Source organism: Bombus vancouverensis, chromosome 7 (genome assembly GCF_051014615.1).
Source record: "Bombus vancouverensis nearcticus chromosome 7, iyBomVanc1_principal, whole genome shotgun sequence".
Taxonomy (NCBI): Eukaryota; Metazoa; Arthropoda; class Insecta; order Hymenoptera; family Apidae; genus Bombus; species Bombus vancouverensis.
Window position 1 is genome coordinate 13,676,154 of NC_134917.1, and position 12,682 is coordinate 13,688,835.

Here is a 12,682-nt window from a genome sequence, read left to right on the forward strand (position 1 = left end):
TCCACAATGGTAATTACGAGGCAGTCCGCTCGTAAATTTCACGTAGGCTAAACGTACGCACGGGCAACCGCGAACGCCGCGTGGCCACTTTCTATTTCCCATAGGATCTCTGTCGTGCACGCGGACCGCAGCCATAGAAGAATCGATACGTTCCGATCGAGAACGGCCGGATTCGGCGACGGAGAAGGGAACTCGATCCAGCTGACCCGCGCAGGTTAAACGACTCCGCGAGCCCCGTGTTCTCCACTTGTCCCCTGGTTTACCTCTGCTCGTTTCTCTTTTCCCGGTATCGTCGTCGGTACCTCGATTCCGATCTGCTCGAGCTTTCCTCTCGTTCCCGCAACCAACGTCCGCGATAGTACACGATCGATCGCGATCACGACGTCTATCCGCGCGCAATTTTTCGCACGGCGGATCGTCCATGAGCTCGCGAGCGATGTTAACTCTAGGATCGAAAGGATCTGACGGCCGCGCGATACGTTGTCCCGATGCGGGGCACGCGGACGGATAGGCAAACTGAACGTGTTGCGCCGAGCAAAGGCCAGGGGGCGATTGTATTTCGTGGAATCGGCGTGGAGAACCCACGCGAAGGTCGTCGGTTCGACACGAGACATCGACGAAAGAGGGAAGCGATCGTGCTTGTAAATCGCGAGTTTATAGGCCACGGCCTAACAACGAACGTTCCTTATGAAACGCTCGTGTTCCCTGCGATCCGTTGCGTTGTATCTCTCGAATGCCTGTCCGATTTATTGCGTTAAGAACGAGTCTCGGCCGGCGATGAACAGCACGCGGAAGCACGCATCCACAAGAAAAATAAACGAGGAAAGAGAAAGGAACGGAACTGGATGAACCAGAGAACTAGAAACGGAGTATCGCGTCCTTCTGAGAGCAGCAGCCTCGAGATCCACTAAATGTTCGAAACGTGTCTCGAGCGCATCAAAAGCGGACCTGGCCGCAGGCCGGCGTTATAATTTCAGGCAGTTTCAGGGAGGTCCTGGGCCCGAGGGCCAAGCGAGACCAGTTCAATGAAGTCATCAGCTAGTCGGAGCTGGGGTGCTCTGTTATTATACCGTGGTACCGCGCCACCATCCTCGTTTCTTTCTTCCACCCAACCAGTCCTGCCTGAATATCCTTGCCTTATCCGCGGATTTCTCTCCAAGCTGCTCCTCGTACCGACCGAATACTTTCGTCGAGACGAACCAGAGGATCGAAAGGAGGAAGGCAAAGAGAGAGAGAGAGGTAAAAAAGAAACACTCAGGCGGTCGATGAAAAATCGAACGTTTCGAGTTTTCGGTGGAAAGGAAACGACGGCGATAACGTAAATGATAACGATCCATCGTCGGGTCCAAACGCCGACCAAGTATGCGGAAGTGGCGATTAGAGGACCGTAAAACGATTGAAACCCAAGGGATACGCGAGTAAATAGAAGCAGGTTTCACGACAGGTTTGGAAGCAACGTTAAAACAGAGATAAGCTTCGAAGGGTATATACGAACGAATCCTAATCTGATGGCTGGCAATAAGACTGGCGAGGGTTTCCTTTACAATCGGCCCGAGGGCCAATTAGATCTAAAGTTCTTAATCCGTTTATCAGCCGCGCCACGATGCACGAGTCCCTTTCATCGGAACGGATAAAAGAGCTTTCCAGCTTCGATCTCGGAAGTTGGAATCCGATCCGTGAGGAATGCGCCTGTGTGTACGTACCCTCTGGAATACATTAAGCGTTAATAGACTCGTCTTCGAAACGGAGACTAAATCGTGACGCAACGAGAGGCGTTCGCGCGCGCCTGCTTGCGCTGAACAAGGCGCGTTGCGAGAAACGCGAAAGATGCAACGATTAAATGCCGGGGCGAGTACGGCGACACCGTGTGGTTAATGAAAAAAGAACGCGAGAAGAAGAAAGAAGGAAAGGAGGAGGAGGTGAAGGAAGAGGAGGCAGAAGAAAAGGAGGAAGACAAGGGAGATCTCTTACTCGTGGGTAAAGATGGCTTGGCTGTTGATAGAGGGTATAAAGGGAGAGCAGAGGAGGGAAGTAGAGGGGACCTGTTGGACCACGGGGGCCTCAGGCATGGCATTCGTGTGGATATTAGAGCGATTGTCGTGCCTGATTCGGTACGGTCTTGAAATAAGGCCCCCGCGGGCTGACAGCGGCGAGGGCTCCTCGTACAAAACCGGCTAACGGTGCCCACCCTCCGACTGTTCTGCACGAGAGGCCCCACCGTCGACTTCTCTCCGACGCCTTCGAATACCCTAATCTTCCTTCCTCTCCTCGAGCTTCTCCAGCCACTCTCGCTTCTCTCTTTTCTTTCCTCGTTCCATCTTTCCATCTATTTTCGGGTTGCCTTGCGTTCCGTCGCGGGACACGCACACGTCGCTCTCGACGCGCCCTCCTAATTCGCGGGAGCAACCGTGTGCTCGCGTTCTCTCGATTCCTTCCAAGTCGAGTGAGTGGTCTGCGAGGCAGAACGATATTCGTCGCCAAGCTCCAGCGAATCGAGGGGAAGGACAAGGATGAAAGAGGCAGCAGCTCCTTCCGCGATTCAAAGTCCTCCCCCGGAGGTCCGGCGGTTGTTTCGTCCTCGTCTCTCCCTCTGACCGTGGTCCGTATCATCCTCGGGGCCGACGTACCGGTCGGCATCGTGTGAAGTCCGGCCGAGCCATTATATCCCCCTTGGCCGCCTTCGAGGTGTATATACCGTCCAGGCATCTTCGGTCACTGCGAGATGCAAGGAGGGAAAAGGGGTACGAGACTGCGGCAGTACCAGCCGGTGGGAGGGAGGAGACGCGATTCGCCTCTCTTTCACCGTCGTCCGCCTTCCCGGCCTTCCTCGCTTCTTCCTCTTTTCCTTCGACGCTGCTGAAACACAGAAAGAAACGGCCGAAAGGGAGAGAAAGGGAAGAAGGAGAGAAAAAGCGGCGTGGATCGGGATGGAAAGGGATGCAGGGTGATGGACGGGGGCCGGAGGGGAAAGTGCGTGCTGGATCACGGAGTCGAGAGGTGTCGGAACCCGCATTAAGGGGGCGGAACGCCTCGAAGGGGCCCCGAATTATGACGTCACGGACCGCACACGTCGCGATCAGGTGAACCGAATACAAAAATGAATTGTTCGGTACGGAGCGCCGGAATACGGCGATCGTGCGCCCCTGTCTCCCTGTGTCGTCACTAGCCTTCCTCGCCAAATTTCTAACGCGCACTCGCTTCTGGAATTGCTTCTGGACCACGCGTCCAACGTCGAGGCATCGTCGTCGCAGAATCCGCACGCGGAAGAAAGGAGGGTCTCCCGTTCGTTGACGAGAGACCACGTTCGAGAATAAGTAGTCGTCAAATTGGTCGGATTCATTCTCACGGGCACAGACATTAAAAGTGAAACGTGCGCTCAGCAGGTCGTGCCATTCTAGCGGACAGAAGAATCATTCGGTCGATTATAAGATAATGCTGGTTCAGCGAATGGAAAAAAAAGAGTGATCGGGCAAGCGAAGAAGCGAGCGAGAGAGAGAAAGAGAGAGAGAGAGAGAGAGGATAGAGGGCGGGGAAAAGAAGAGACGGGGAGAGAAAGCTCCACCTTTAGAAACGATCGTTAGATGTTCCGAGGAAGCCGCAACGCTGGTGAAAGAGAAAATAGGCGATACAAGGAGAAGATCCAGGGGAATAACAGAGAGAAACCGAGAGAAAAATAGAAAGGATCCGTGGGGATCGGCTTCATTCATGAAATCCTTTATCTCGCTGGATTTCGACGAAAATTGGTTCCCACAGGACTGGAGACAATGAGAAACATCTTTTACGACTGCATACCCGTAGGTGGCCAACTCATTGTGAGCTTTAAGGTTGCATTACACGCAACGTTCGAGCGATCTCGCGCGAGAACAGCTTCGTCATAGGTGCTTGCTTTCGTCTCTTTGTTTTTTCTCTTCGAATCTATGATTCGGCTGTTTTGCGACCTCTAGCCGAGAGAAGATTGAGTTATCGAATTCCTCCGTAATCTTTCAGGGAAGAACGTTCCCCCTGAAGGGACGCCCATTCTGCACCTATTAGTCAGCTTTCCGCAGTCACGACGTCATTACCCGCGATAAGTAGAAACTTGGAAACGTACTTTCTTGCTCATCTAGAAGGTGGTAGCGTGGGAAAGGGTCAAACGTCGTAGCCGCAACGAATCGCAAATTGGTCCGATTCGCGGGCAATCGATTTGCCGCAACATACCCGATGCATGGCGAAATAGAAAATCTGCACAGCACCGCTCAATTATCGTGACATCGTGGCGTGCGTCGTACGCGTCGGAACAGACGAACGAAACTCGCTTTGATTTAGGTACTCGGCAACGCTTACCTCGGCTCCTTCTTTTCCTTTCTTCGTCTCCGGCACCGACAAACGCTACGCCAGTTTGTAAAACTAATCCGTACGTTCGATATCGTCCCGTAAAGCAGGTATCGTTCGTCATTCGTCGACTTAGGTACGAGATATCGCGCATTAAATCCTCCTGTCCCGGCAGCTGCTGCGAGAGCCAGCGATAAATATAGTTACGAGCTAAAATCGCTCATTAATTATGTACACAAATTCATATATCCGAATCCGCCACCCGTATAAGCGTAACGAAGTCGACTTGGGCGGTGGTGAAAACGTCGCTGGACAGCGAAAGCCAAAGCAAAGTAGAAGAACAAGTGGAAGAGAGACGAAGCAACGACTACCCGCACAAATGAGTATTTATGAGCCCGCCACGGCTCTATATTATGCCTCATTTTGCCGGAGGATCGATTAGCTCTAATCGAGATGTACAAACAAAACGTTAATAAACGTTGCTCGTTTCTCGTCCCTCTTGACTTCTTTCGCGAAAGCCTGTACCAGGCAACAGACGGCGAAAAGAGAGAGAAGGGGAGCTAGAAAGAAATTAACCGGCTCTCGGATCGAGCGTGTGCTCGCGCGTACGTATAGGTATTCCCCGTGTGTGCTCACTGGCCGTCGCAAGCACGTGACACGTGTTTCTCGCACGTGCTGCACGCACGTGTACGTGTACGTGAGTTCGAGAGCGCCTCACGATTAAGTATCGATTAGTCTGCGCGCGAACGTTCGAACGACGCGACTTCCGACCAACCCTTTCATCTAGAGTAAACCGCCGCGTGACGAGAAAGCAACAACGTTTTGCAGAGACGCGATCGAATCCGCGCCTGAATTTTCGATAGCTAATGCGCGTAACTCTGACGCGAGGACCGATAATGGACGGCGAAAAAATACGAAGGAATGCGTTTAACGAGACGCGGCAAAAAGAAAGGAAAAGAAACGACAGGGTTCGCGAAGAAATCGCGCACGCAGACCGATTCGCGTAAAACCTACGTTATATCGTTGTAATCGATGCAAGTGCAACGAATGGATCGCGATAAATCCTGGGACGAGTCCCCTGGGACTCAACGGGTGGTTGGAACGTCGATCGAGAAATCGTGAATCTCGATCGACAGCGAGCGGCCTGCGAAGAAACGCGTAAGTCTGGTTGTCCACGTAGATCGGCGGGTGGTCTCGCGTCCGATTCGTTGAAATCGCGAAACAGGAACAACGACTCGTGCTGTTTACGACTCGCGGAGATGAACACGCGTCTCGCGATAAGCAGCCAGCGATCGGCTATTACAACGTTACGCGTCACTCGGCGAACCGCCACGGCGTTTCAACGTTGATACTTTGAATAACGGATTAACCGGCAACAGAAATCTGTCCGCGATGAAATCACGGTAGGGCGAGACGACGGACCTACCGCGCGCCACTTTGATACTCCTCTCGATCTTTCGTGGCACTGGCTACGATCCGATCGACTCTCACCGATCGCATCGCACGGCGCTCGGATAATAGAGCCGCATCATCGTATTTAATAATCGTACAATGGTCGACGCGAACCGATAAGATCGCGATCGTTTCGGTAGACGGGTGAAGGCTCGATAAGCCGTTCGGCCCGTAATAACGCAATTAACACTTCTTTGTTCGATCAATTTTCATCAGCTTGTCTTCGCGGCTGGTCGCGAATCGAAAAAGGTTCACGCAGAGAAAGGGATACCCCCGTCTTCCGACGCGAGTCTCGCGTACCGTGTTCGCATTCGCGTTCACCTTCCCTTACCCAGTCGCTGACGTTCGCCTTTCCAAATCTTCCACGATAGCGGCATAAAAACGCGCATCACTGGGATCTCCGGCCAAACGCTGCATCGTCGCGTCGTCCAGCCAAATATAAAGTATCTATATTATATTAACTAATATATTTCTCTTTGTAATTCTCGGACACCACGAAGTGGTCGATACACCGGCTCGAAGCCGGGGCTCGGGTTGATTACGATCGTTTACGACCGGTAAATCATTCGCCGACTCTCTTTACTTTTTTCTCTTTATTCGCGAAACGTCACGATAGCCCTAATCGTTGAAACCGGTAGTAAAACGATCGTTACTAGTCGCGACAAAGAAACCGCCACCTTCCAGAACAAACGAGCCAATAAACTCGTTTTATCGGTCCCCCTTCCTTCCGTTTTACTCGACGTTCCTTTGAAACCTCTCGCGTACCCCTTCGTTGCGTATTTAACATACCAACTAAATGCAGACAACGCTACAGATACTAAGAGAAACAACGGGATTCAAAGGGAACACAAGTGGGGCGGAGGGAGAGTAGGGTTAAAGGAAAGGAACGCGTTTCTTCGACGATCTCGGCGTGGGTGTCGAGATCCTAATCGGATCTGGCTGCGAGTAGAACATCGACGATTAGGCTTCCTCCTGCTCGATCTTGGGACACGCTTGTATCACCGATTCTCATCGTTCTAATTCGAATTATACACGTATCCCTTTGGCCGTCGCCCTCCTAATTGAAACTTCGATAAAACGACCAGGAAATAATATGATATAATCGACGAAAGAGTAATCTGTAGTCACGAAGCGGTAATCGAAAGACAAGAATCGCCGACTGACTGAATAGGTAGAGAAGGAAGGAAACTGTCCGATCTATAGGATCGAGCCGGAGCTATATACATGTATACATACATACATACATACGTAGATACATATGCATGGCAAGATAGCTCCGCATCTACAGGGAGTGTGAGATCCGACAGCTTCGGAGGTGGCAATGAGCCTGGGTCCCGCCTGCCGCCACACCCACGCGCATATATCTTATTTTCCCTCTTTATTTATTCGAATTGCCGTTGGTCGAGGGCCACTCTTCGAATCCCCATGGCTCCTTTGCCATAATAGGCGAGCATGGTGGCCCATCGCCTCTCTGGCCTTCCCTCGATCACTCTGGCTACCATTCCTCATCCGTGGATGCTCCTTATTTTCAGCTACGCCATTTCCTATCCCTCCGTCTACCTCCGCTGAAATGCTCGAACCTCGTCCGAGCCACCGCCTTTCTTCGCACACGCTGTCGTTTATCGGCCACTTTGAAAATTCCTTCGCGCTCGTCGATAATCGAGGATCGCTTTGTGCGAAAAACATCCATCGAGTGGAACGTAGCTCGTTACGCGCGTCCAGGCCGAGATACAAACGACGAGAACAATGGGAAACTCGGAAGCGATCTCTTCTCATCGAGATCCTCTTATCCTCTTAAGTCATTACGCTGGATCGACGTGTATCGACCTCCGGACGTACCCGGCAACAACGAAGTACTCTGTTCCGTATCGAAAGCGGCATTGTCCGCGAGACGAGCCGGTGCAAAAGAAGCAACACCGGGCAACGTTTTGCGAAAGGTTGGAAAACCGAAGCCGATAGTTGCCGTATTTTCTAGTTGCTGCTTGGGTAAAACTTCTTTGAAGTGTCGGGACATTTTACAGATGCGTGCGTCTGGATACGCACGAGAGCACAGGGAACAAACGAGTTCTTTTCGAGTTTTTCAGCGAGATGCGAGCAAGCACAGGCTCGTACTGGCGAATAATAAACAGTTGGAACGCCTATGATCCTCGAAAGCAGATTATCCGGGAGCTACTTTTAGCCGGCAAATCGATCATGCCCGAACGCACTTCAACAAGTGGCTTTTAACAGAAACGATAGCCGATCATCCGCGTTCGGTATCTCTTGGTCGATCGTGCGATCGAGCGTTACCATTTTGAAACGGATATCTTTTTGACCAGCGCTGCTGCTCATCCTGCAATAGCTTCGAAATCGCGCCAGCGAAAAATACCGGGAAGATCCTTTCTTCGGAGGCTGGACGATCCACCCGTCCCTGTTCGGCACGCATCGTTTCCGAAGAAAGAAGAACGTCTCTCGATCGACAGCCGTTCAACGACGTGTTTCGTACTCGAATGAATGGGCTGCCCTTTCACGTCGGCCGTTTTACGCGCCTCCGTCCGAGATCGTGATCGCGAAACCCATTCCTACCGGTTCTCGAGTCCACGATCCACAACAGCGAATGGAGTAGCGCGGGAATCTGGGTCAAACGAGGAGTCGCGATCGAACGAAATCGTTCGTTCCCGGGACGGTGGACGCGCCGCGCCGCTTCGCTCTCCCCGGGAACACCTCTTCGATTCTTTTCCGGTCGGTTCCCCGCATCACTGCGGACGTACCTTTTCATCGTACGCGTTCCTCCACGGTACGCTCCGTACCGAAATAATCGCAAAGAACAAGGCAACGAGCTCGTTAAAAGGATGGGGGCGTGACGACGACGTGCACGCACCTTTCTCTCTTCTTTCTTCTATGGAACGTGGGTGTTGCGCTCACTTGACGCACCGTTCTACGACATAATACTTAATGACGGGGCCGGTCGAGCATCCAGTAAATTCGTCCTCGGATGCGTTCGTCAAAGCGCACAATGTTCGTCCTTAAACGCAATAGGAAGTAGGGCGTTCAGACGAGTTCGACTTTCCTTCCACCGTGTTCCTTTTCGACCTGCCTTCTCTCTCTCTCACTCTCTCTCTCTCTCTCCCTTTTCCTCTCTTTCTCTGTCTCTCCCTCTTCTTATTCTTCTTCCCTTTTTAATATCGCTTCCATAAATGTATCGCGTTACCTTTACAAACCTACGCTCGAATCATTGTCGTGGTTGTTCGACAAACACGCATTCTTTCGGCCGAGAAAAATAGCTGGTTAATTATATCATAGTTATTGTAAAGCAGGCTGCGAAGGGTACAATGCAACCCCCGAGAAGCTTTCGGCGTTCACCCGGCAGGAATGCATATTATTAAAACATTCCGGACAGTTCTCTGTCTCGGCTCCCACAGCTTCCACCGTTTCCATGGTGAGCGGATCGCTGGAATTGCTAGGCTTCTCTCGCGCCGACACGGCGTATCTTTTAATCGGGTCCGGCTACGCTCTCGTTTCGAACCGATCCATAGCGAACAATGAACGCGCCGTTTATAGTTGGCGCGATCGTCGGCTCGTGATGGCAAAACGATAAGTCGCGCGGCTTTCTCCGCGCTTCTCGTTAGGGATTTCTCGCTCGGTTAACCGATCGACGTCTCAATCAATCGAGAATCGAAAAAGACCTGGACCTCGTCTCGTCTCGTCTCGTGGAAACGAGTCGTGACACGCCGTGCGGGAATCGATCGATTATCACGCTCGAAACGTGATCGTTTTTCTGGCACGAAAAGCGAAGCGAAACGCGTCTCTGACGAATCAGCCGGACCGCGTTTGTAAAATCGGTCGAAAGGGGGGAAACTAATTACAGTAGAGAGGAGGTCGACCAGTGGAACTAGACGCGCGAGGCTGTTGAGAAAGAAAGCGAGATAAGTACGTGATACCCTTCGCGGTGACAGATAATTCGTTTATCGGGATTTTCATACCTCCAAGGGGCTGACACGAGCGAGAGCGTGACACGCGAACGACGCTCGACCAGACGGTAGTGTTCTTTCCGCCAACGTTACGCTCGAATCGTAGTACCCAACGTACGTGAGATCAAATACGACGAAACTCATAAATAGACGCGTTCTTGCGCAAAGCGGAGCAACGAGAGAGCCAAGTTAAATAGGGAGAAAAAACAGAAGAAAAAGAAAGAGGAGGGAAGAACGCGGGGCAGAGAGAGAAAGTGAGAGAGGGTTTGTACCCCTTTTTGAACGCCGGCCAATTAGGCTTCCGAGCAGCAGTGCACCAGGGCGCATTGCACGGCGATAGGATGATCGAGTGGTTCGATGGTATCGCCGCTCGCGTGCCAAGATCATGGTCAGGACACTCGATAGTCCGATAAGTAATGCACCCAGATAGGATGACAGAGGGTACACGTTGAAAAGGAGAGGGAGAACGATTCAAGAAGAAAGAGAGAAGTCGGCGAAAGCGGAGGAACGGAGAAGGAGGAGAAACTCCTCTGGAAGCACGAACGATCTTATCGCAGTGAGGTACCTGGCTCGGCAATGAGCGTCCACTACCAAACGAATGGAACGTGGTCGTTGGCTCTTGCGTGCAAGAACAACAAAAATCGGATCGCGCATCGGCCCGCGTGCCCCGACAAACACTTTTTAACGATATCGCTCGCCGAGAAGTACGCGACTGCACGTCTACGAAATTCATTTACTCGGAGAACGTCGAGCTGCCCCCGAGCGAACGAGGCATTCGAGACGGACTTTCCTTTTCCCTCGACTACGATTCCGATTCCCGCATGATCGGACGTCTCGTTCGACCTCCGATCGCTACGACTCGCTACGACTAAAGACTATCGTGGCGCGCGGAATCGCGCGAGTTTCGTTGAATCACCGTTATCTTCTTAGGCGGACGAATGACGAGCGAGCAAACGGCAGAGTACCGTACGAGATAAAACAGGAAAACCGATACGATAGTTAGAGAGGTTCACGCTCGCCGACGTTTCTCGTTTCTCGTTCGATCGCGAAGCGGCGCGTTCCCGTTTATCGCGGACGAACATGAATTCTAATTAGACAGAGGTAAATCGCGGCACGAGCATCGTCAAACGAGTTCCATGCGTTTCGATCCGCGTTTCTGGCGATCCTCTGGAGACCCCGACCGAGTACGCTTTGATTCAGGATGTCGTTTGATCTTCGACCACGTGGCACGTTGGGGTAACTATGCCGGAGCAACGTGAACGGGGTCGTTGCGACTAATTGCCAGCTCAGCGACCACGTCCGTGAAATCGGCTCTTCGACCGACACGATCGAACCGAAGGAACGATAGAGGAAAAAGGACAAAGGACTGGTCAAAGGTGGAACGGAGGGGAACGGAAACGTGGATCCAAGGGGGAGTCGAGAGTTCCCTCACTTCATCCCTTGTAATCGCGAAACCGAGACGAATGTTCGTTCGTCGACCGTTCTATCGAAAGCCTGGCTAATTGGCTGCGAACGATTGCCTGCGAGCGAAGAAGAGACGCGATGGCCAGCCGAGCCGGTAAAAGTAGGTGAAACGTAGGAGTCCGCGCGTCGTCGATTCCCTTTCATTTGGATACGGGGTGCACGGACGATGCACGAGCGGATTTCGCTTCCGTCGAGGAAGTAACTAGAAGTATTTTAGCGACGAAGGAACGGCGCAACCCCTGCGCGCGATTCAGCGGAATGTGCGCGCGCGTAACAGAATTGCACGGAAACGAGCGAAGAACGGGAGGGAAACAAACGGCAGGGTTGAGTAGGCGGAAAGCGGAGTCGGGGAACGAGATAAACCTCAATTATGCCGATTGAGCATCCTCCAAGGGATGCCAGGTAGGGGAAGTTCGCTCCTCCTACTTTTCCTGCCACGTGATCAAGGGCAACCTCCCTTTCTTCTTTCCTTCCTTCCTTCCTTCCTTCCGTCCTGTCTTCCGCTCTTTCTCCTTCTTCTTCCTTCCTCTTGGCAAAGGAGGAGCAGAAGTGTGGCGTTCGGTCGTTGGAGCGCGCGTAATTCCCAACGAACGTTCGCAGATGAATCGTCGCAGCGGACACGGTTGTGAATCATCATCGCGAAGGAACGACTTTAACGATCGATTTCGCGAACCAACGACGTTTCACGGATGTGGCGGCGGTGTGAGAAAGAGAGGAAGTGGCAAGGTGTAAAACAATCGGATCGTCGACGCGAAATACCTGTTGGTCCGCGAAGAGGCGTTTTCAGGCAATCGTTCGAGAAAGAGGGACAGAGGGCAAGAGAGAGGGCAGTGGGAGGAAGAGGAACGAAGAGAGAAGAGAGACGTAAAGAGAATCGGAGGGAAAAGGATGGTCGAAAGTGGGAGGAAAGAGAGGGAGATGCAGAAGCAGCCTACGGGCTCTCCTCCGTTTGACCATCTCATTCTATTTCTTTCTCAGGTTCTCCGTCCATCTCTGGTTCGTTCTGCGCTCCGTCTCGGTTCGTCTCTGTCGATGTCGGTCCCTCGGTCTCGCGCGTCTTTCCATCTCCGTTGGTAGTTTCACTTGCGATCGTGCGTCCTCGTCTCTCGGTTTGAATCTCAGGGTGGTGGCCGACGGTAGTGGTGGTCGTGTCTAGATGGTGGTGGTTATGGTGGGGGGGTAGTTGGTTTCTTCGTGCCTACCGCTCCCTATCTCTCCTTTCTCTCCCTATGGGAGGGCGAGGAGGGCCCCCGTAGCCGCGCACTGCGCACCGAGTTCATCATAGACAGACCGATCTCCCTGACAGCTCCTCGTCGGGCTTGAACGGAGGTGGAATCATCAGATTCTGTCCATCTCTTCTTTGGCTCGCAGTAGCGTGTCGGGATAACGAACGCAGGAACACAGGGACAACGAAAGTGCGTGGTCCTGCGTGGTCTCTTTCTCGCGAATCTTCGGCCATCGCGCTCGCTATCGCGGTCCGGTCTCGGTTTATCGAGCAGCCCTTC

General features: G+C 52.5%; 1 protein-coding gene across 2 annotated transcripts in view; it reads right to left on the reverse strand.

The window, feature by feature from the left end:
- Window positions 1-12,682, reverse strand: part of LOC117153536 (protein Wnt-6) — a 54,287-nt gene that overhangs the window by 24,253 nt on the left and 17,352 nt on the right. The gene's annotated exons all lie outside the window — the stretch shown is intronic.